Genomic DNA, 23,049 nt, shown 5'->3' with positions numbered 1-23,049 from the left:
ATTTCATAGCTGGTATGGATATTAGATTGGTTGTCACAATATTGCATTGCTGAGTTCAAGACATAAAAACACAGGTCTGAGAAGTTGGCTCACACAGGAAAGTGCTTATACAATTTGGAACATCTGACCTTGATCCTCAGAGTCCAGGCAAAAAAAAGGAAAAAAAAAATCTGGGCATGATGCCACTTGTTTGTAATTGCAGAACTTTGGAATTGAAAACAGGTAGATTCTGGGGATCATTCTCAGGCTATTTTCACTAGCATGGCAAGTTCCAGGTAAGTGAAAAAAACCTGCTTAAAATTAAAAAAGAAAAATGAAAACAAACAAACATAAAGGCTAATAGAATCTGAGGGATGATACTTAACATTATCTTGTACCTTCTGTATGTACCTTCTGTATGTACTTGAAAACATACATACCACTACACAGAGAGAGAGAGGGAGAGGGAAAAGAAGAGTGATGGGGGAGGGGGAGGAAAAAATACCAGAATAACTCAAAACTATGTGATGGATCAGCAAGGTAAAATCTGTGATTTGCATTGTCTATGGTTTGAGATATCTCCTGGGTGTCTTGCAAACAAGAGTATTGGATCAAATATTGTACAGTTGTACCACCTGGTTACCTACTAATTTTATTTTGTTTGGTTCTAGTATTGACTTATTACAGTAGAATATCTAAGAGTACTCATGCATATGTGTTTTCATTTCCTTAAGATAAATGCAAGGAAAAGAGTACAATAATGTGTCTTAAGCCAAATCCAATTTTAACGTCATGAATAGCAGTCAAACTGCTCTCTGACATGGCTGTTTATGAATAATTAACTGCTTCAGAGGTTATTATTTAATAATAATCTTTGTTCACTCAGGTATACATTACAGTCATTGTACATGAGATAAAAATGTTTGACTAATATTTACTCGTCGATGAAAGAAACCCATTTCGTCCATTATTTATTATGTCAAATATTTCTTAAATGTTTTTTTCACTAACTTGAATTTTGATGTGTTCTGAGGAAAAATTAAAAACAAAAAACCCTCAAAAAACAGAAGCAATGCATAATAAAAGAAGCACAGGAAATAGTTTTGTTTTGAATCTGCAATCTCTCAGTGTGCTTCCACAGAACCTGGATTTAATTTGGGTTTTTCACTCCCTGGGTTCCACAGTTTTCAAAGGTCAGGATGAAAAGAGCACACTTAGTGTTTTGGAGAAACAAAGTGACAGAACAAAGATTTCCTAGGGTTTTAACATATACAATCAGTTTCAAAGGCTTGGATGCAGTTCAATATTATGGAAATTATTGCAAGGTGAAATATGGGAACAGCAAAAAGAACTCAGTGTTACTCGAAACATAAAACTTTAAGATTCAAGTATGCTTTTCCTTTTTTATTATTTTTTAAATTTTTTATTTAACTTCTATTAATTACACTTTACTCGTTTTGTATCCCCCCATAAGCCCCTCCCTCCTCCCCTCCCGATCCCACCCTCCCTTCCCTTTCTGCATGCATGCCCCTCCCCAAGTCCATTGATAGGGGAGGTCCTCCTCTCCTTCTTTCTGATCTTAGTCTATCAGTTCTCATCAGAAGTCGCTGCATTGTCCTCTTCTGTGTCCTGGTAAGGTTGCTCCCCCCTCAGGGGGAGGAGAGCAGGCCAATCAGATTGTGTCAGACGCAGTCTCTCTTCCCATTACTATGGAACCCACTTGGACACTGAACTGCCATGGGCTACATCTGTGCAGGGGTTCTAGGTTATCTCCATGAATAGTACTTGGTTGGAGTTTTAGTCTCTGGGAAGTTCCCTGTGTTCAAATTTTCTTGTTCTGTTGCTCTCCTTGTGGCGTTCCTGTCCTCTCCAGCTCTTGCTATTTCCCATTTCTTACATAAAATTCCATTCACTCTGCCCAACAGTTGCCCATCAGGCTCAGCATCTGCTTTGATAGTCTGCAGGGCAGAGGCTTTCAAAGGCCCTCTGTGGCAGGTTCCTAGGTTGTTTCCTGTTTTTGTCTTCTGGCTTTCAGAGATCCTTTATAGCAGGTTCTTAGGTTGTTTCCTGTTTTCTTCTTCTTCTGATGTCCATTCTATTTGCCTTTCAGGATGGGGATTGAGCATTTTAGTTAGGGTCCTCTCTCTTGCTTAGTTTCTTTAGATGCACAAATTTTAGTGGGTTTATCCTATGTTGTATGTCTATTTGAATGATTATATACCATGTGTGTCTTTTTGCTTCTGGGAAAACTCACTCAGGATGATCCTTTCCAGATCCCACCATTTACCTGCAAATTTCACGATTTCCTTATTTTTCATTGCTGAATAATACTCCATTGTATAGATGTACCACAATTTCTGCATCCATTCTCCAGTTGAGGGGCATCTGGGTTGTTTCCAGCTTCTGGCTATTACAAATAAAGCTGCTACAAACATGGTTGAGCAAGTGTCCTTTTTATGTACATGAGCCTCTTTTGGATATATGCCTAGGAGTGGTATGGCTGGATCTTGAGGAAGCGCTATTCCTAGTTGTCTGAGAAAATGCCAGATTGATTTCCAGAGTGGTTGTACAAGTTTACATTTCCACCAGCAGTGGAGAAGGGTTCCCCTTTCTCCACAACCTCTCCAACATGTGTGGCATTTATTACAATTTATTCAATTTGTATTCTGGCTGTGACACTTTCCCTCATCTCTTCCCAATCCCATCCTCCGTCCTATTCTCCCCCTATGCCCTTCCCCTAGTCCATTGAGAGGGAAGGACCTTCCACCCTTCTATCTGAACCTAGCCTATATCAGGTCTCATCCGGACTGGTTACATTGTCTTCCTCTATGGCCCGACAAGGCTGAACTCCTCAGGGGGAGGTGATCAAAGAGCCAGTCTCTGAGTTCATGCCAGAGAAAGCCTGTGTTTCCCCTTACTAAGGCATCCACTTGGATACTTAGTCTATGGCTATATCTGAGAAGGATTTTAGGTCCTCTCCAAGCACGGTTCTTTGTCGGGGTATCAGTCTCTGCAGGGACCTCAGGGCTTATCTATTTATTTATTTATTTATTTACCAGAGATTATTTGTTTCTGGGCATACGCAAAATACAAAAATCTAGTAAAGAGACATGATCAAAAATTTCTACAAGTTGAATATCAGATTGCAACATATAAAGGATACATACTGTATTCTGTTTGAAAATTGGCAAGTAATATTTACATTGAATGAAAATGATCACAAACATATGAACACATTATTTGTCCTGGGAATTATTTTTATTTCCTTTTAAATTATTATTGTTTATTAAAATTTATTCAATTTGTATTCTGGCTATGGACCCCTCCATGTACTTCGCAGCTCTATTCCTAACAGCTAGAAGCTGAAAACAACCTAAATGGCTCTCAACAGAGGAATGAATACAGAAATTGTGGTACATTTAACTAATGGAATACTACTCAGCTATTGAAAACAAGAAAATCATGAAATTTGCATGCAAATGGTGGGAACTAGAAAAGATCATCTTGAATGAGGTATCCCAGAAACAGAAAGACACATATGGTATACACTGACTCATAAGTGAATATTAGCCACATAATGTAGGATAAACATACTAAAGTCTATACTCTAAAGAAGCTAAACAACAACGAAAACCTCAGGAAAGATGCTCAATCCTCACTCAGAAGGACAAACATGATAGACATTAGAAGCAGGAGAAGACATGGAACAGGACAGGAGCCTACCACAGACAGACTCTGAAAGACTATAATGATCTAGGTATCTATGAACAGGGCTCAGTTTTACTTGTTATTTTTGTTTTGTTTGGTTTTGTTTTGTGTTCTGGTTTGTTTTGTTTTGTTTTTGGCTCTTTCGGACTTCTTCTGGAGCTCCTGTCCCTTCCAGGTTATTCTATCTACCCACATCTTTCATAAGATTCCTTGCACTCTGTCTAAAGTTGGGATATGAGTCTCAGCCTCTGCTTCGATACCCTGCTGGATAGTCTTTCAGAAGCCCTCTGTGGTAGGCTCCTTTTCCTGTTTCCAATGTCTATCAATTTTGCCCTTGTAAATAAGGATTGAGCATCTTCCCTAGGACCTTCCTTATTGTTTAGCTTCTTTAGGAGTATAGATTTTAGTATGTTTATCTTATATTATATGGCTAATATTCACTTATGAGTGAGTATATAGCATATGTGTCGTTCTGTTACTGGGACACCTCACCCAAAGGATCTTTTCTTGTTCCCACCATTTGCCTTCAAATTTCATGATTTCCTTGTTTTTTGTGTTTTTTTTTCTTTATTAATTACTCTTTATTCACTTTGTATCCCCCCGTGGTTCCCTCTCTCCTCCTGTCCTAATCCCTCCATTCCTCCACCCTCTGCATGCATGCCCCTCCCCAAGTCCACTGATAGGGGAGGTCTTCTTTTCCTTCCTTCTGATCCTAGTCAATTAAGTCTCCTCAGGAGTGGCTGCATTGCCTTCTTCTGTGGCCTGGTAATGCTGCTTCCCCCTCAGGGGGAGGTAATTAAAGAGCAGGCCAATCATTTCATGTCTGAGACAGTCACTGTTCCTATTACAATGAAACCCACTTGGATACTGAACTGCCATGGGCTACATCTGTGCAGGGGTCTTAGTTTATCTCCATGCATAGTCCTTGGTTGGAGTATCAGTCTCAGGAAAGACCCCTGTGCTCAGAAGTTTTGGTTCTTTTGCTCTCCTTGTGGAGTTCCTGTCCTCTCCAGATCTTACTGTTTCCCATTTCTTTCATAAGATTCCCTGCACTCTACCCAAAGTTTGCCTATAAGCCTCAGCATCTGCATTGATAGTCTGCAGGGCAGAGCCTTTCAGAGGTCCTCTGTGTCAGGCTCCTGACTTGTTCCCTCTTTTCTCTTTCTTCTGATGTCCATCCTCTTTGCCTTTCTGGATAGGAATTGAGCATTTTGGCAAGAGTCCTCCCTCTTGATTTTAGAAGACACTAGAAGGGATTTCCTTGTTCTTAATAGGTGAGTAGTATTCCATTGTGGAAATGTACCACAATTCTGTACCAGTTCCTCAGTTGAGTGACATCTTTTTCTTTTCTTGTTTTTTTTTTTTGTTGTTGTTGTTTTTCCAGCTTCTATATGTTACAAATAGAGCTGTTACGAACATGGTTGAGCAAATGTCCTTGTATAGTTGAGCAAATGCCCTTGTATAGTTGACCATGATTTGGATATATATTAGGAGTGTCATAGGTGGATCTTGAGGTAGCCTTATTCCTAAGTTGTACTATAGAGCAACAGTGATAAAAAACTGCATGGTACTGTACTGGCATAGAAACAGAAGGCTGGATCAATGGAATCGAAGTCCCAGAAATAAACCCACACAACTTCAGCTACTTGATTTTTGACAAAGAAACCGAAACCAAACAATGGAAAAAAGACAGCATCTTCAACAAATGGTGCTAATCTAACTGGATGTCTACATGTAAAAAAATGCAAATAGATCCATATTTATCACCCTGCACAAAATTAATGTCTAAGATGATCAAAGACCTCAACATAAAACCAAACACATTAGACCTGTTAGAAGTAAAGGTGAGGAAGAATCTTGGACTCCTTGGCACAGGAGACTACTTCCTGAACAGAACACCAACAGCGCAGGCTCTAGAATCAACAATCAATAAATGGGACCTCATGAAACTGAAAAGCTTCTGTAAAGCAAAGGACACTGTCATCAGAACAAAACAACTTACTACAGATTGGGAAAGGATCTTCACCAACCCTATATCTGATATAGGGCTGATATCCTGAATATAAAGTACTTAAGAAGTTAACCCCAAGATATCAAACCATCCAATTAAAAAATGGGGTACAGTCTCTGACATGAACTTAGTAGCTGGTTCTTTGATCATCTCAGCCTGAGGGGGGAGTAGCCTTACCAGTCCACAGAAGAAGACAAAGAAGCCTGTCCTGATGAGACCTGATAGACTATGTTCAGGTGGAAGGGGAGGAGGATCTCCCCTATCAATGGACTGGGGAAGGGTCATAGGAGAAGAGGGAGGGAGGGTAGATTTGGGAGGGGATTTGGGAGGAGGCTACAGCTGGAATACAAAGTGAAAAAACTGTAACTAATAAAAAATGAGAAAAAATGGTGTACAGACCTAAACAGAGAATTCTCAATAGAGGAATACAGAATTGCAGAGAAACACTTAAAGAAATGTTCAATGTCCTTAGTCATCAGGGAAATATAAATGAAAACAACCTTGATATTTCACCTTACACCCATCAGAATGGCTAAGATCAAAAACTCAAGTGACAACACATGCTGGAGAAGATGTGAAGAAAGGGGAACCCTCCTCCATTGCTGTTGGGAATGTAAACTTGTACAACCACTTTGGAAATCAATCCGGTGCTTTCTCAAAAAATTAGGAGGTTCAATTCTTAAGACAAGATCTTGCAATAGTACAAAATTTTCTGCTTAATGCTAAATGATTCATATGTTTTAATAATTCTACCTGTTTATATAACCACCTATTAGTCCATCCACCTATCCACATATATCCATTCATCCAAAAATTCTCTAGAGGTAAATACATATGTATTGTCTGTATCATGAATATTAAGCATTTAAGGTTGGGTCAGTTTTCTCAGGAATGCTTAGGATGTTAATAGTCACATAAAAATTACTCTTCAATCTATGTAGATGATAGTGTAAATTTGCGTGTTCTTTGACTTTAGATATCTGGATTCTTAAGGCTTGCATGGCAGCCTCAGATTCTGTAGCTTGACTACTGTTATGATTATTGATTTCATATCTTTTCCTCTCCTCATCCCTTTCAAATCACTTAAGCAAAATTTCTAAAAAGCATCTTTCAAAAAAAGTTTTTTAAGTGTATTCCAACTCTACTGCATATATTAGCTTAGATATTTTGGCTAGATTATAGACATTGTCAGCAGAAAACAGAGCAATTCATTGAAAACTGCTGATAGATAGTATTTCTATACAAAAGCTGCAATCAACAACAGAAAACAAACCTTGAAAATGTCTGCATTGCAAAATTTTACTTCTTTTTGTTGTATATTTTAAAATATTTTAATATACTGAAAACAGTCAGATTGTTTATCATTTGAATCTATTCATCTTATTGCTCAGATTTCTATGTTCTATACTAATATCTCAGGTTTATGTTTATTTATTAGCATTATAATCACACATAGTTTTGAGGTAAAATGTTGTTTAAAATCAATGTATGTATTGTATAATAGCCAAAATAGGTTAGTAGGCATAGCCATAACTTTAAATTGTTTTCATTCAGTTAGGGTGATTAAATACAGTCATCTATTTGGTTTAACATATATAATGTATATGGTTAACTACATTTATGATGTAGTACCATAAAAGAGAAGTCTTTGTAACTTTGATACCGTGTCCTGACTCTCCGTGGCCTCTAGTCACCACTACTCTGTTCGTTAAGCTAAACTTTTATAAAGTCTTTATACAGAAGTTATTTTGAAAGGGGACCACATGGCTATAATCATCCTGATGAGGCATGAAAAAAAAAAGTTGCAAGTTTGCTGTTTTAGTTCTTATAGTTTTTTTTAGTAAGAAGGCTGAAAACCATTGTAGTTTACACATGAAAAAGTTAGTGTAGAGGTCAAAGCATGTGTAGTTCATTAATTTCTTGTATATGTGAGTCTGAAAACAAGAGTGATCAACCAGTAAACTTCACTCACAGTCACAGGCTGGAAAGCCTTTCTTCAGAAGTGGCTATCTGCTTTCCTTAACTCCATATAAAAGAACACTTAAATCAACCAACTCTATGTGTGCTTGGTTTGTGAGCTCACTGCAACGGAATTTGCTGAAATAAAAGTACTCTGTGTATTCCAAATATTTAGGGGCTTTGGTTTTCACTTTCAAGGCATTCTTGTTGACACTTGATAAATTTTGAGATTAGAGAAGACACAGTAGTCTCCTAGGATTATATAGCCAGCCTAGAGCTGGGCTGGGAATTGAAACCCAAGGGTCATAATCACCATACTTTTCATCACTAAAGTGGTCTTAAAGAGAAAACAACAATGTTACTGTTATGTTCTACAGTTTTGAAGTTTTATGGCAATTTCTATAGCCACACCCAAGTATACTGTCACATTATGAGGTTTCCATTTATAATTCCTTCTGCCTTGTCACCTGTTTCTAATACGTGCCGTTCAGAAAGAAAATAAAAATCTGACCTTTCAAAATTCTATTAGTAGACATCTTTCTGTAGTTCCTGGAATAAAGTTTACAAAATTAAAAATGAAATCTGTAGACTGACTAACACTGACACAGGTATCATTTTGGTGGAGGACGCTGATAATAAAAAAAAGCTTTGCACGTGTGGTGACACAGGATATATGATATTATCCTGATCTCTTTCAGTTCTCCTATGAATCTAAACCAGCTGAGAAAAATAAAATCTTACAATAAAAAGTAGCCTTTGAATATTCAATAACTAGGTTAGAGCTTAAAATTAATCCTCATATGAATACAATCTGCCCATTTAAGTCTTTACTCAGGATTTCAGAGGCTAAGCATGTAAAGCATTGCATCTCTCTAATCCACTTTTGTGTAGACATTTTAATTTTCTCTTTTCATATTTTAAACTTTTATTAATTATGCTTTATTCACTTTGTATCCCCCAATAAACTCCTCCCTCCTCCCTTCCTAATCCCACCTACTGTCGCCCTTCTTCACACATGCCCCTCCCCAAGTCCACTAACAGGGGAGGTCCACTCTCCTTCCTTCTGATCCTAGTCTATCAGATCTCATCAGGAGTGACTGCATTGTCATCTTCTGTGGCCTGGTAAGGCTGCTCCCACCTCAGGGGAAGGTGATCAAAGAGCAGGACAATCAGTTTATGTCAGAGGCAGTCCTTGTTCTCATTACTATGGAACCCACTTGGACACTGAACTGCCATGGGCTACATCTGTGCAGGGGTTCTACATTATCTCCATGCATGGTAGTTGGTTGGAGTATGAGTCTCTGGAAAGACCCCTGTGTTCAAATGTTCTGGTCTTTTCATTTTTTTTTAAATGTCTTAATAATATTTTGTTTGACTCATTGTTAAATAAAAGAAGCCCAATGTTATGTGTGTTTGAAAGCCACAGCTATTTCTTTTACAGAATGAAAATTTAGCAAGATAAAAATATGACATTCTTTCTTCTCATACAACCCAGAAAGTAGAGGACATTTTGCAATCTATTATTGTTGAAGGCAATAACATGGAACGTTGTTACACCTAAATTATAGAGATAATTTTGTGTTTTATGGAATTTTTGAGCTTTAACAAAATGTCTATAATATATATGCATTATTTTCACATATTATCCCATTAAAACTATATTGAAATTTATATTTTCAGAAAGCCTAATACTTATGTGAGGGCTCAGAGAAGCAAGAAATATATTCATATTATATTAATTTTCTTCTCCGTAAGAGGCAAAATTATGAAGATTAAACAGTTACTTATTTACATGAGTAAATAGAAACTTCATAACCTAATTTTGTTGAAATAAAACATATATAAACATATGCACATATTTTCAAATAAACCAAATAAATATCTGGTTTAATAATTATTGACAACCTAACAATAATTACTTACAACAGTCTTTCTTCCCCTTTGGACGGATAAAAATCCTTTGATATCTTTTGATACATGTACTATTAGGAAAATTTTCTTTAAGTAACATATCTTTGTTAGTTTTTTGTTTTGTTTTGTTTTTCTGGGATAAACATCATGCTTTAAAACAACTTGAGGAGGAATGTGCACTTTTCTTACAGCTCACAGTCCATCCTGAAGGAAAGATCAGACAGGAACTGAAGCATTAGCCATGAGGGAATACCTCTTAGTGGCTTGTTCCTCATAGCTTGCTTAGCTTGCATTCTCTCACAACCCAGAATCACTTGTCCAGGGGTGGCAGTACCCAGCCTTCCCACATTAATCATTAATCAAGAAAATAATCCACTGACTATCCTACTAGCCAACCTTAGGTGGACATTTTATTTTTCAATTACGATTCCTTTTTCTTAGATATGTCTAGGTTTGTGTCACATTGACAGCAATCAACCAGAACCAGCAATAATATTCTGCAGGTCTTGGTGACTAAGCAAGGTAGATTCTAGTGCTAATTTTCTACACTATATTGTTTAAGCTAAAACGTTTGGTGAAAGTTGAGCGTGTCCAGAAGCACTATGCTCCTTCATTCTAATCTTTTCATATGTGTTCCATGACTTTGAGAAAACCATAACTTTAAACTAGCAAGCTTGGGAAATTTCCTTTTTAGAACACAATTATGAACCAGATAACCGTTATAGGAATATGTCTAACACCAGAATAAAACCCATGGAGACTCCTTTTATTTTATATTTTTTCTGTTTATAATATAATTTAATTTAACTTGCAGTGTTATCATCTAAATTTCTTTCTTTTATTTTTTAATTGTTTTTTTTTTAATATTCATTACAGGTTATTTACTTTGTATCCCGGCCATAGCCTCTTCCCTCATTCCCTCTCAATCCCACCTTCCCTCCCTTATCTTCTCCCTGTCCTTTTCCAAGTCCACTGATAGGGGAGGTCCTCCTCCCCTTCCATCTGACCCTAGCTTATCAGGTATCTTCAGTACTGGCTGCCATGTCCTCCTCTGTGACCTGGCAAGGCTGTTCCTCCCTTGGATGTGAAGGAAGGTAAAGGATCCAGTCCTTGAGTTCATGTTAGAAATAGTCCCTATTCCCCTTACTAGGGAAACCCACTTGGATACTGAGCTACCATGGGTTACATCCAAGTATGGGTTCTAGGTTATATCCAAATATGGCCCTTGATTGGAGAGACAGTCTCATAGTGTAACCATAGAGACCCTTTATTTAGGAAGAGAGTTCACCTTACACACATCAGAATGGCTAAGATCAAAAACTCAAGTGACAATACATGGTGGAGAAAGGGAAACCCTCCTCCATTGCTGGTGGGAATGTCAACTTGTACAACCACTTTGGAAATCAATCTGGCGCTTGCTCAGACAATTAGGATTAGTGTTTCCTCAAGATCCAGCTATACCACTCCTAGGTATATATCCAAAAGATGCTCAAGTACACAACAAGGACATTTACACAACCATGTTTGTAGCAACTTTGTTAGTAATAGCCAGAACCTGACAGCAATCCCTCAATGGATAAATGGATACAAAAATTGTGGTACATCTACAAAATGGAATACTATTCTGCAAATAAAAACAATGAAATCATGAAATTTGCAGGTAAATAGTAGAATCTAGAAAATATCATCCTGAGGTATCCCAGATTCAGAAAGACACATGGTATATACTCACTTATAAGTAGATAATAGGCATATAATATAGAATAAACACTATAAAAATCTGTACACCTAAGAAAGCTAAGCATGAAGGAGGATGCTGGGCAAGATAATCAATCCTCACTTAGAAAGACAAATAGGATGAACATTGGAAGAAGGAGAAAACAGGAAACAGAACAGGAGACTGCTACAGAGTGCCTTTGAAAGACTCTACCCAGCAGTGTATCAAAGCAGATGCTGAGACTCCTAACAAAACTTTGAGCAAAGTCAGGGAATTTTATGAAAGAAGGGAGCGATAGTAAGACCTGTAAAGGACAGGAACTCCACAAGGAGAGCAAAAGAACCAGTAAATCTGGGCTCAGGGGTTTTTTCTGAGACTGGTACTCCAACCAAGGACCATTCATGAATGTTACCTAGAACCCCTGCTCAGATGTAGCCCACGGCAGCTCAATATCCAAGTGGGTTCACATAAAAAGGGGAACAGGGACTGTCTTTGACATGAACTCAGTGGCTGGCTCTTTGATCATCTCCCCTTGAATAGGGAGCAGCCTTGCCAGGCCACAGAGAAGGACAATGCAGCCAGTTCTGAGGAGAACTGATAAGCTAGTGTAAGATGGAAGAGGAGGACAAGCTCACCCTTTAGTGGACTTGGAGAGGGGCATGGGAGGAGATGAGGGAGGGGGGATTGGGATGGAATAAGGGAAGGGGCTACAGCTGGTATACAAAGCAAATAAATTATACTTAATAATAACAATAATAAAGATAAAAAGAAATTCTCAACATTCTTAGTTATCAGGGAAATGTAAATAAAAATGACTCTGACATTCCATCTTACACACATCAGAATGGCTAAGCTCAAAAACTCAAGTGACAACACATGCTGGAGAGGATATAGAGAACAGGGAACCTTCCTCTATTGCTGGTGGAAATGTAAACTTGTAAAGCCATTTTAGAAAACTATCTGGCACTTTCTCATAAAACTGGGAAGTGCTACATCAAGATCTAGCTATACCACTGCTGAACATATATCCAAAATATACTCAAGTAAACAAGAAAAACATTTGCTCAACTATATTCATAATAGTTTTATTTGTAATAGCCAGAATCTGGAAACAACCTGGATATACTTCAGCCCAAGATTGGATACAGAAATTGTGGTACATTTACACAATGGAATACTACTGACCTATTAAAAACAAGAAAATCTTGAAATTTATACTTCCTTATAAACTCATATTAACCATATAATAAAAGGTAACCATACTATAATCCACAGACCTAATAAAGATAAATAAAAGGAGGATTCTAGGAAGAATGCTTAATTCTCATTGAGAAGGCATCTTTTGTAACTTTCAAAACCCAAACCAAACCATTCTCGTAACTGAGATGTATAAAAGACCCCCTCTTACAGAAGATTTGGAAAAGAAGCAAAATCATCTTTCTCCATCTTATGGGCATCAATTTGTGCTTATTTTCTCAATAAGTTCCATGGATAGTTCTCTATCACTGATACATACCCAGTTTTCATAAAGTTCAGCAAGAGCCATTCTCCAATTGTCTAACTCGACATGATATTGTCTGTTCAAGGGGAAATTCTTCTGATAACAGGAAGTCACTGGACATGTGTTTCCTTATCCATCACTTATGTCTGTGCTTACACTGAAAATATTTATTCTACATGCTGTAATGTTCACTTAATTATCACTGTTGTCCTTGTCTACTAATAACATTTCTATTGTCTTTAAATCTTCATTGGCTCCATTTAAGTTTCCAGTTTTGGGTAATCCGCTGTTTTTACTAGCTAATAGCTACATCCATTTTATTTCTATGCATTAGTAAATGCCTGACTCCAAGACGCTCTGAGCAATCTTTTTCATCTAGTTATGTAGTCAAGTCATTCAAAACCTCCAAGAACAAACATGAAAGCTTCTAAAATGTATATTTTAGAAACTTTCTATATATTTAGAAACTTCTAAAATGTATATTGATACCTCCACCATCACTAGTGTTGAGGGGTACTTGCTCTATACAATGGAAGGGATGATATTGAAATGCCCACAGTTGCTTATTTCTTATTATTGGCCTTGGCCAATCTACATTTGTGTCAGACTTTTCTCCTTTATCTAAGCATCACATTTTTGCTTCCAACCCTTAACAAACACTAATTGCAGAATACACTCCCCTGAACAGTACATTCTGGAAATTAGTATTCTTTAACCCTTGAAGCTTATTTTCATTCACAACACCCTCAGGATGCTGCCTGCCCAATTCCTGCTGGCTTGTCCAATGTTTCCTTTAAACTTTCTTTTTTTTTGTTTTGTTTTTAACTTTTTTTAATTTTATTAATTACACTTTATTCATTTTGTATCCCCCCATGCTGTGGGCTACATCTGAGCAGGGGTTCTAGGTAACATTCATGAATGGTCCTTGGTTGGAGTACCAGTCTCAGAAAAAACCCCTGAGCCCAGATTTACTGGTTCTTTTGCTCTCCTTGTGGAGTTGCCCCTCCCATCTCCCCTCCCGATCCCACCCTCCCTCCCCTTTCTGCATGCATGCCACTCCCCAAGTCCAATGACAGGGGAGGTTATTCTCTCCTTTCTGATCTTAGTCTATCAGTTCACATCAAAAGTGGCTGCATTGTCCTCTACTGTGGCCTGGTAAGGCTGCTCCCCCCTCAGGGGGAGGTGATCAAAGAGCAAGCCAATCAGATTATGTCAGAGGCAGTCCCTCTTCCCATTACTATGGAACCCACTTGGACACTGAACTGCCATGGGCTACATCTGTGCAGGGGTTCTAGGTTATCTCCATGAATATTCCTTGGTTGGAGTATGAGTCTCTGGGAAGTTCCCTGTGTTCAAATTTTCTTGTCCTGTTGCTCTCCTTGTGGAGTTCCTGTCCTCTCCAGCTCTTACTATTTCCCACTTCTTACACTTTCTTTTAATTATGGTTATCCAGCTTTATGAAATGTCTTCCTGTTTCCTGCTAGGTTCAATCGCATATCTAAAATAAGGAAGATCTATCTAGTTTTCTTGAATAGAATCTGTATGTATTGTTAGATATCTCCCTCTGAATCCATTTAGCTACTTCTTAGTATGGATGTCTGTAGTTTAATTTTATACTCACCACATGGCAGATTTTATTTGCTTTTTTCTTTTTTATATTTTGAACATATGGCTGTTTTTAAGTTAGCCTTTATTGCTTAATAGTTTTTTTAATCTTTTGTTTTCTGTTATTTGATTTTGGAGTGTGCATTCATTTTCTAAAATATATAAGGCTCTAAAATTAGAAACGTATTTTAGAGGACATCTGAGGTATGGTCTAGTTCTGTTCTCTTCTACTGCTTCTGATGTCTATCTTGTTTTACCTTCTATAACAGAATGAATCATCTTCCCTAGGATTCTTCTTGTTATTTATGTTCTATACGTCTGTTGATTTTAGTATGTTCATCTTCTATATTATGGCTAATATCTACTTAAACGTGAGTATATAGCAAACATGTTTCTCTACTTCTGGTTTACCTCACTCAGGATGATCTTTTCTAGTTCCATCCATTTGCCAGCAAATTTCATGATTTCCTTATTTTTATTAGTTGAGTAATATTCCATTGGGCAAGATTACCACAAATTCTGTCTATTCAGTTGAAGGACATCTAGGTTGTTTCTAAATTCTGGCTATTCCAAATAAAGCTGCTATGAACATAGTTGAGCAAATGTCTTTGTTGGTGGAGCATCATTAAGATATATGCTTGATATATATAGTAGAGCTTGATCTTGAGGAAGTACTATTCCTAATTGTCTGAGAAAGTGCCAGATTGATTTTCAAAGTGGTTGTACAAGTTTACATTCCCACCAGCAATGGAGGAGGGTTCCCATTTCTCCACAACCTCTCCAGCATGTGTTGTCACTTGAGTTTTTGAGCTTAGAGATTCTGATGGGTATGAGAGACCTCAACTAGCAAGGGATAGAAGCTGATGCCGAGACTCACAGTCAAAATCTGAACAGAGTACAGGGAGTCTTTGTATGAAGGGGGATATAAAAGGACCCGGAGGAGAGAGAAGACACACAAAGAAACAAAAAAGCTGGAAAAAAAAAGCAGCTCCCAGAGTGAACTGTAGAGACTGACGCATAAACCAAAGACCATACATAGAGAGAACACTGCTCAGAAGTAGCCCATAGACAGCTCATTCCCTATGTGGGTGCCATAGTAAGGGGAGGAGAGATAGTCTCTGATATGAACTTGGTTGCCTGCTCTTTGATCACTTCTCCATAGTGGGATGACCTAACCAGCCCACAGAAGAATAGGAATCGGGCAGTTTTCATGGAACTATATAGGCTAGGGTCAGACAGTAAGAGAGGAGGACGTTCCCTATCAGTGGACTAGGGGAGAGTAATAGGAGAGGAAGACTGAGGGAGCATATGACTTGGAGGAGATTAGGGAAAGGGCTACAACTAGTATACAAATTGAAAAATTGTAAATAATCAAAGACCTGTTCGACAAAATCTTCAAGTATCTGAAGAAAGAAATTTATGAAGATATAAGAAGATGGAAAGCTCTCCAATGCTCAAAGTTTAGTAAGATTATCATAATAAAAATGACCATCCTTCTAAAAGCAATCGTAGATTCAATGCAATTCCCATCAAAATACCAAGACAATTCTTTGCAGACCTTGAAAGAAAAATTCTCAACTTGATATCAAAAACAAAAAAACAAAATTGTCAAAATGGTCCTGTACAACAACAGATCATCTAGAGGTATCTCCACCCCTGATCTCAAGCTGTACTACAGAGAAACAGTAATAAAAACTGCATTGTATTGGCATAGAAAAAGAATGGTGGATCAATGGAATCTAATAGAAGATACATAATAAACATAAATAAAAGAAGATACATAAATAAACATAAATACTTGATTTTTGACAAAGAAGCCAAAATCATACAATGGAAAAAAGACAGCATCTTCAACAAATGGTCTTGGTCTACCTGCATGTCTAAATGTAGAAAAATATAAAATCATCCACATTTATCACCCTGCACAAAATTAAAGTCCAAGTAGATCAAAAACTTCAACATAAAGCCAGATACACCAAATCTGTTAGAAGAAAACGTGGGGAAGAGCCTAGAACTCATTAGCACAGGACACAACTCCCGGAACAAAACACCAACAGCCCAGGCTCTAGGATCAACAATCAAATAATGGGACCTCATGAAACTGAAAAATTTCTGTAAGCAAAGGACACTTTTGTCCAAACGAAATGAATGCCTACAGGTTGGGAAAGGATCTTCACCAACCCTATATCTGACAGAAGGCTAATGTACAGAATATATACAGAACTTGAGTTAAAAAGCAACAAATCAAGTAATCCCACCAAAAAATGATGTACAGAGCTAAACAGATAAATCTCTGTAAAGGATTACAGAATGGCAAAGAAACACTTAAAGAAATGCTCAATGTCCTTAGTCATCAGGAAGCTGCAAATCAAAACAACCATGAGATTTCACCTTATACTCATCAGAAAGGCTAAGCTCAAAAACTCAAGTGACAATACATGCTGGAGAGGATATGGAGAAAGGGGAACCCTCCTCCATTGCTGGTGGGAATGTAAACTTGTACAATCACTTTGGAAATCAATCTTGCACTTTCTCAGACAATTAGGAATAGCGCTTCCTCCAAGATCCAACTATTCCACTCCTTGGCATATATCCAAAAGATGTCCAAGTATACAACAAGGACATTTGCTCAACCATGTTTGTAGCACCTTTATTCGTAATAGCTAGAACCTGAAAATAACCCAGATGTCCCTCAACTGAGGAATGGATACAGAAATTGTGGTACATTTACACAATGGAATACTATTGAGAAATTAAAAACAAGGAAATCATGAAATTTGCAAGCAAATGGTGGGATCTAGAAAAGATCATCCTGACTGAGATATTCCAGAAGCAGAAAGACAAGAGCAGTATATACTCACTTATAAGTGGATATTAGACCTATAAGATAGGATAAACATAATAAAATCTGTACACCTAAAGAAGCTAATCAAGATGGAGGACCATGGGCAAGATGATCAATCCTCACTCAGAAAGGCAAATGAGACGGACATCGGAAGAGGGAGAAAACAGTAAACAGGACAGGAGCATACCACAAACAGCCTCTGAAAGACTCTATTCAGCAGTGTATCAAAGCAGATGCTGAGGCTCATAACTAAACATTTGGGAGAGTGCAGGGAATCTTAGGAAAGTAGGGGGAGAGATTAATACCTGGAATGTACAGGAGCTCCACAAGGGTAGCAACAGAACCAAAAAATTTGGGCACAGCAGTCCTTTCTGAGACTAGTATTCTAACCAAGGACCATTCATGGGGATAACCTAGAACCCCTGCTCAGATGTTGCTCATGGCAGCTCAATATCCAAGTGTGTTCCGAGTAAGGGAAGCAGGGGCTGTCTCTGACATGAAATCAGTGTCCTACTCTTTGATTGCAGTCCCCTTCGGGGGAGCAGCCTTACCAGGCCACAGTGGAAGACAAGGCAGCTCGTCCTAATGAGACCTGAAAGGATGGAGTCAGATGTAATGGGAGGAGGACCTCCTCTATCAGTGGACTTAGAGAAGGGCATGGGAGGAAATGAGCGAGGGAGGGTGAGATTGGGAGGGAATAATGGAGGAAGCAACCACTGGGATACCAAGCAAATAAACTGTAATTAAGATAAAAATAAAAATTTAAAAATATATTAAAAATATAACAGAAATGTGTTTTATGTTAATCTCAGCCATAGCCATTAAACTTGCTTTGCTACTGAAGAATTTATAATGTCTTTATTTAAAGTTAAAATGGAGAAGAGGGGAGGTCGGTAGGACTGGGAGGAGAAGAGGAAAAGGGGTACAGATGGGATACAAAGTGAATAAATTATAATAAATAAATAATTTTTTTTAAAAAGAAAAAAGTCAAAATCTAATCTTTCTCCATTGATTGGACATTTTATATACTGATTCAAAAATTAAAATTACAAATGTCATTTCTGTTTGTACTTGCAATCCTACACTTCTTTTTTTAATTCTTTATTAATTACACTTTATTCACTTTGTATCCACCCTGTGGTTGCCTCCCTCCTCTGTTCCCCATCCCTCCCTTCATCCCGCCTCTGCACACATGCCCCTACCCAAGTCCACTGATGGAGAGGGGTCTTCTTTTCCTTCCTTCTGATCATAGTCAATTAGGTCTCATCAGGAGTGGCTCCATTATCTTCTATCGCCTGGAAATGCTGCTCCCCCCTCAGGGGGAGGTAATTAAAGAGCAGGCCAATCAGTTCATGTCAGAGACAGTCCCTGTTCCTATTACAGTGGAACCCACTTGGATACTGAACTGCCATGGGCTACATCTGTGCAGGGATCTTAGGTTATATCCATGCATAGTCCTTGGTTGAAGTATCAGTCTCAGGAAAGACCCCTGTGCTAAGAATTTTTGGTTCTGTTACTCTACTTGTGGAGTTCCTGTCCTTTCCAGATCTTACTGTTTCCTACTTCCTTCATAAGATTCCCTGCACTCTGCCCAAAGATTGGCCATAAGTCTCAGCATCTGTTTTGATAGTCTTCAGGGCAGAGCCTTTCAGAGGTCCTCTGTGTCAGGCTCCTGACTTTGTCCCTCTTTTCTCCTTCTTCTGATGTCCATCCTCTTTGCCTTTCTGGATAGGGATTGAGCATTTTAGCAAGAATCATCCTCTTGATTAGTTTCTTTAGGTGTACAGATTTTAGTAGGTTTGTCCTATATTATATGTCTACATGAGTGAGTATATACCCTGTGTGTCTTTCTGCTTCTGGGATAGCTCACTCAGGATGATCTTTTCCAGTTCCTACCATTTACCTGCAAATTTCATAATTTCCTTGTTTTTTATTGCTGTGTAATATTCCATTGTGTAGATGTACTACAATTTCTGTATCCATTCCTCAACTGAGGGACATCTGGGTTGTTTCCAGGTCCTGGCTATTTCAAATAAAGCTGCTATAAACATGATTGAGCTAATGTCCTTGTTGTGTACTTGAGCCTCTTTTGGATACCTAGGCTGGATCTTGAGGAAACGTAATTCCTAATTGTCTGAGAATGCACCAGATTGCTTTCCAGAGTGGTTCTGTAAGTTTACATTCCTACCAGCAGTGGAGGAGGGTTCCTATTTCTCCACATCCACTCCAGCATGTGTGGTCACTTGAGTTTTTGATCTTAGCCATTCTGATGGGTGTAAGGTGAAATCTTAGTGTTGTTTTGATTTGCTTTTCCCTGATGATTAATAACGTTGAATATTTCTTTAAGTGTTTCTCACCATTCTATATTCCTCTCTTGAGAATTCTCTGTTTAGTTCTGAACTACATTTTTGAATTGGATTACTAGATTTGTTGCTGTTTAACTTCTTGAGTTCTTTGTATATACTGGATATTAGCCCTCTGTCAGATATAGGGTTGGTGAAGATCCTTTCTTAACCTGTAGGCATTCATTTTGTTCTGACAATAGTGTCCTTTGCTTACAGAAGCTTTTCAGTTTCATGAGGTCCCATTTATTGATTGTTGGTCCTAGAGCCTGTGCTGTTGTTGTTCTGTTCAGGAAGTTGTCTCCTGTGCCAATGAGTTCTAGGCTCTTCCCCACTTTTTTTTCTAAGCGGTTTAGTGTGTCTGGTTTTATATTGAGGTCTTTAATCCACTTGGACTTTAGTTTTGTGCAGGATGATAAGTATGGGTCTATTTGCATTTTTCTACATGTAGACATCCAGTTAGACCAGCACCATTTGTTGAAGATGCTGTCTTTTTTTCCATTGAATGGTTTTGCCATCTTTGTCAAAAATCAGGTGTCTATAATTGTGTGGGCATTCCTACACTGCTTACCACTGTCCTCTTAAAATACATTATCAAAGTTAACCTACAAGTACCCACATACAATCACTTACCTTTACTTTATTCTCTAATTCCTTTGAGGATTCCTCTTTGATTACTATACTTTCTACCTTCAGGCAACTCAGTTTTACTAAAATTTGATAATGACATGAAATAAGACTTCACCTGGTATCCTGTAATATTTCAGTTATCACGCACTGACTGTCCTGATGGTCTAATTGATTCTCAACCTCATGGGAACATTTATGTTTACAATGTTTAAAAAATAACAATGGTTTTCTACTATTTTTTTAATTGCAAAGCTTACATAACAACCATGTTCACACCCACACAGTTCTGGATTATATTTAAACTGACCAAGTAAGGCATAGTGCCTACTTTCAAAAGACTATGTAAAGGTAATGTTAGCATCTGCTCATGTCCTAGAAAAAGAAAAGCCAGAAAATAATTGAAATACATTAATGATGAAGATAATTTTTATCCAAATATTTATTTGTTTCTTACTATAAATTATTCAACTTCATACTCTATTAGCAGTTCCCTTAAATAGAAAGGTAACCCACGTAAACATTCTACCTTCAGACACACTGTAATCAACCAGAGCATATGAGTTTTGGAAGAGGTATAAGACACAAAGAACTCCTTATGATTGTTTCCATATTTCCTCTATTTGAGGGTGGTTTCAGGTTTATATTAGACATCAAAAATCACACTACTCTAAGATATTGTTTATAAAACTATTGTAATGAGATATGCAGAATAACACAATTACCCATTCTCATAAATCAGTAATTGCTGCACCAATCCTGAGCATGTCTATATACAAGAATCTTATGACATCACACAAAATGATTTATTAAATTCTTAATATTCATTTATTTAGCTAAAGTGCATCGTAAAATAACATTTCATTGCATACAATTATATTCCACAAAAAGCTAATGACAACATAGACAAATATCAGTTTTCAACATATTTGCACTCAAGACCCTGTAGGAAAAGAGCTTCTAACTATAGTAGCACAATATTTAGAGTTTTATTTGTCTTAAACTATGAACTCGATAGGGCAGGAAAAGACTTTCTTTTGCATTTTATTCAGCGATTGATTTTCATATTAATTGTGGAAGGGCCACAGAAATTTATTAAAGCATGACTCTCCATCAAGTTCCAGTTTAGCAGGAAGATCTGCTGAGCTGGGGAACCTATTGCCTGTTCACATTTCTAACTACTGTCTCATAACTGGCAGAATATATTCTCAGAGAAAATGCTTGCTCAGGTCTTCAGGTGTCCCTTCATTTTATTTGGCCAATTAGCTCTTTCTTTTTTCTTTTTTCCTTAATTTATGTGCTCAGTAATTCAAAAGCCAAGGTCGTTGCATTCTTCTGCACATTTTCAGCTGACCTTGCTATGCACAGACGGTACTTCCCTCCTCTTTGTCAAGACAGGCTATGTCATTACAGACTTCCCACTTGAGGATAGATTGCCCACCCAGCCTGAAATAGACACATCCACTCTGATTTGTTTGCATTTTATTTCAGCCCTACTTCTCTACTTGTCATTATAGAGAGTGTGATGGCAATTCTTTCACCTTCTGAAGTTCAAGCAAAATCCATTTCTGCCTTTTATATACCAACACGAGGACATGATTTGGAGTTATGTCTTATAACATTCTTTTGTTAATTTAGTTACCTAAACTCTTTAGATGTAATTTTCCTCTCTCTAAATAGGTATATTTTTAATTAAATTTTTATTTTTTTAATATTAGTTACAGTTTATTAACTTTGTATTCCAGCTATCCCACTTCCTCATTCCCTCCCAATCCCATCCTCCCTCCTCATCCTCATCTCCTCCCTGCCCCTTTCCATGTCCACTGATAGAGAACCTCCTCCCCTTCCATCCGACCCTAGCTTATCAGGTTTCTTCAGGACTGGTTGCAATGTCCTCATAAAAGACCCCATATGCCCAGATATATTAGGTCCTTGTGGAACTCCTGTGCTCTCCAGGTCATACTAACTCCCACTTCTTTCATATGATTCCCTGCATAAATGTATGTATTTTTCTGGATTCTATGAATATTTTTATAAAAAGTTAAACTTTAGAAACTATATATAACAAGTTATTCAAGAAACATTTTATATATTATATATGTAAAGCTCTGTATATATGTTTTCAAGATAAATATTGCCAATTATTAATAACTTTTCTTAAATTTGTCACTTCTTTCATTTAAGAAATTGCACAGAGATCCAATCATTACTCAGTTTCTTCATTTCAATTTAACTCTGTTGTAGTTGATTGAAAAACTGGTAATTATAGAAGACATTTGACATACTGTGACATTATTTTAACATGTGGTATTATAAGATGTGAGTGAGGTACAGTGTACTTCTTCAGTTCTCTCTTGAAAAAAAGGCAGTTCTCAAATATATATTTGTTAATACATATTTTATTGCACTTCTCTCATGTGTGATTAAGGATATTTTTATTAAAATAACAGTAGTTTTAGCTTTGTTCTTTACTTCATTTGAGAATAAATAATGCTTATGAATCCTAGCAGTAAAAACCAGAGCTCAGGTACCTAAGGACACTGTATAATGAAAATATGATGAAATTGTTTTGTGCATTCTTCCTTGTTCTCTCTACCTACTACACTTCTATCTTTGATGCTCCTTCTCAGTTTCTAGTTCCTTTTTCTGTTTCATCTCATTTGTCCTTACATTATAAAGCAAGAACCATTATAAGGACTATGCAGATATAGAGAAAGTCTCCCCTAGAGTGCTTTTTTCTTCTCTTCTCTTTTCTTTCTATGTTTTTTCTTTTTTTCACTGGTTACTCTCTGTGATCCTTTATCCTTTATTCTATAACTATCAGTAATAAATCTCATATATAAA

The 23,049-nt window shown here is 37.4% G+C and overlaps 1 long non-coding RNA gene across 1 annotated transcript in view; it reads left to right on the top strand.

Moving 5' to 3' along the window:
- The first annotated feature begins 241 nt into the window (after nucleotides 1-241).
- Nucleotides 242-23,049, top strand: part of LOC132646739 (uncharacterized) — a 198,886-nt gene continuing 176,078 nt past the window's right edge. Inside the window, exon 1 of the long non-coding RNA XR_009584990.1 lies at nucleotides 242-275. This is a non-coding gene — a long non-coding RNA (uncharacterized LOC132646739). The remainder of the gene's footprint in view (nucleotides 276-23,049) is intronic.

Source organism: Meriones unguiculatus, chromosome 12, assembly GCF_030254825.1.
Source record: "Meriones unguiculatus strain TT.TT164.6M chromosome 12, Bangor_MerUng_6.1, whole genome shotgun sequence".
In the NCBI taxonomy this organism is placed as follows: Eukaryota; Metazoa; Chordata; class Mammalia; order Rodentia; family Muridae; genus Meriones; species Meriones unguiculatus.
This window is presented reverse-complemented; position numbering and strand designations above follow the sequence as displayed.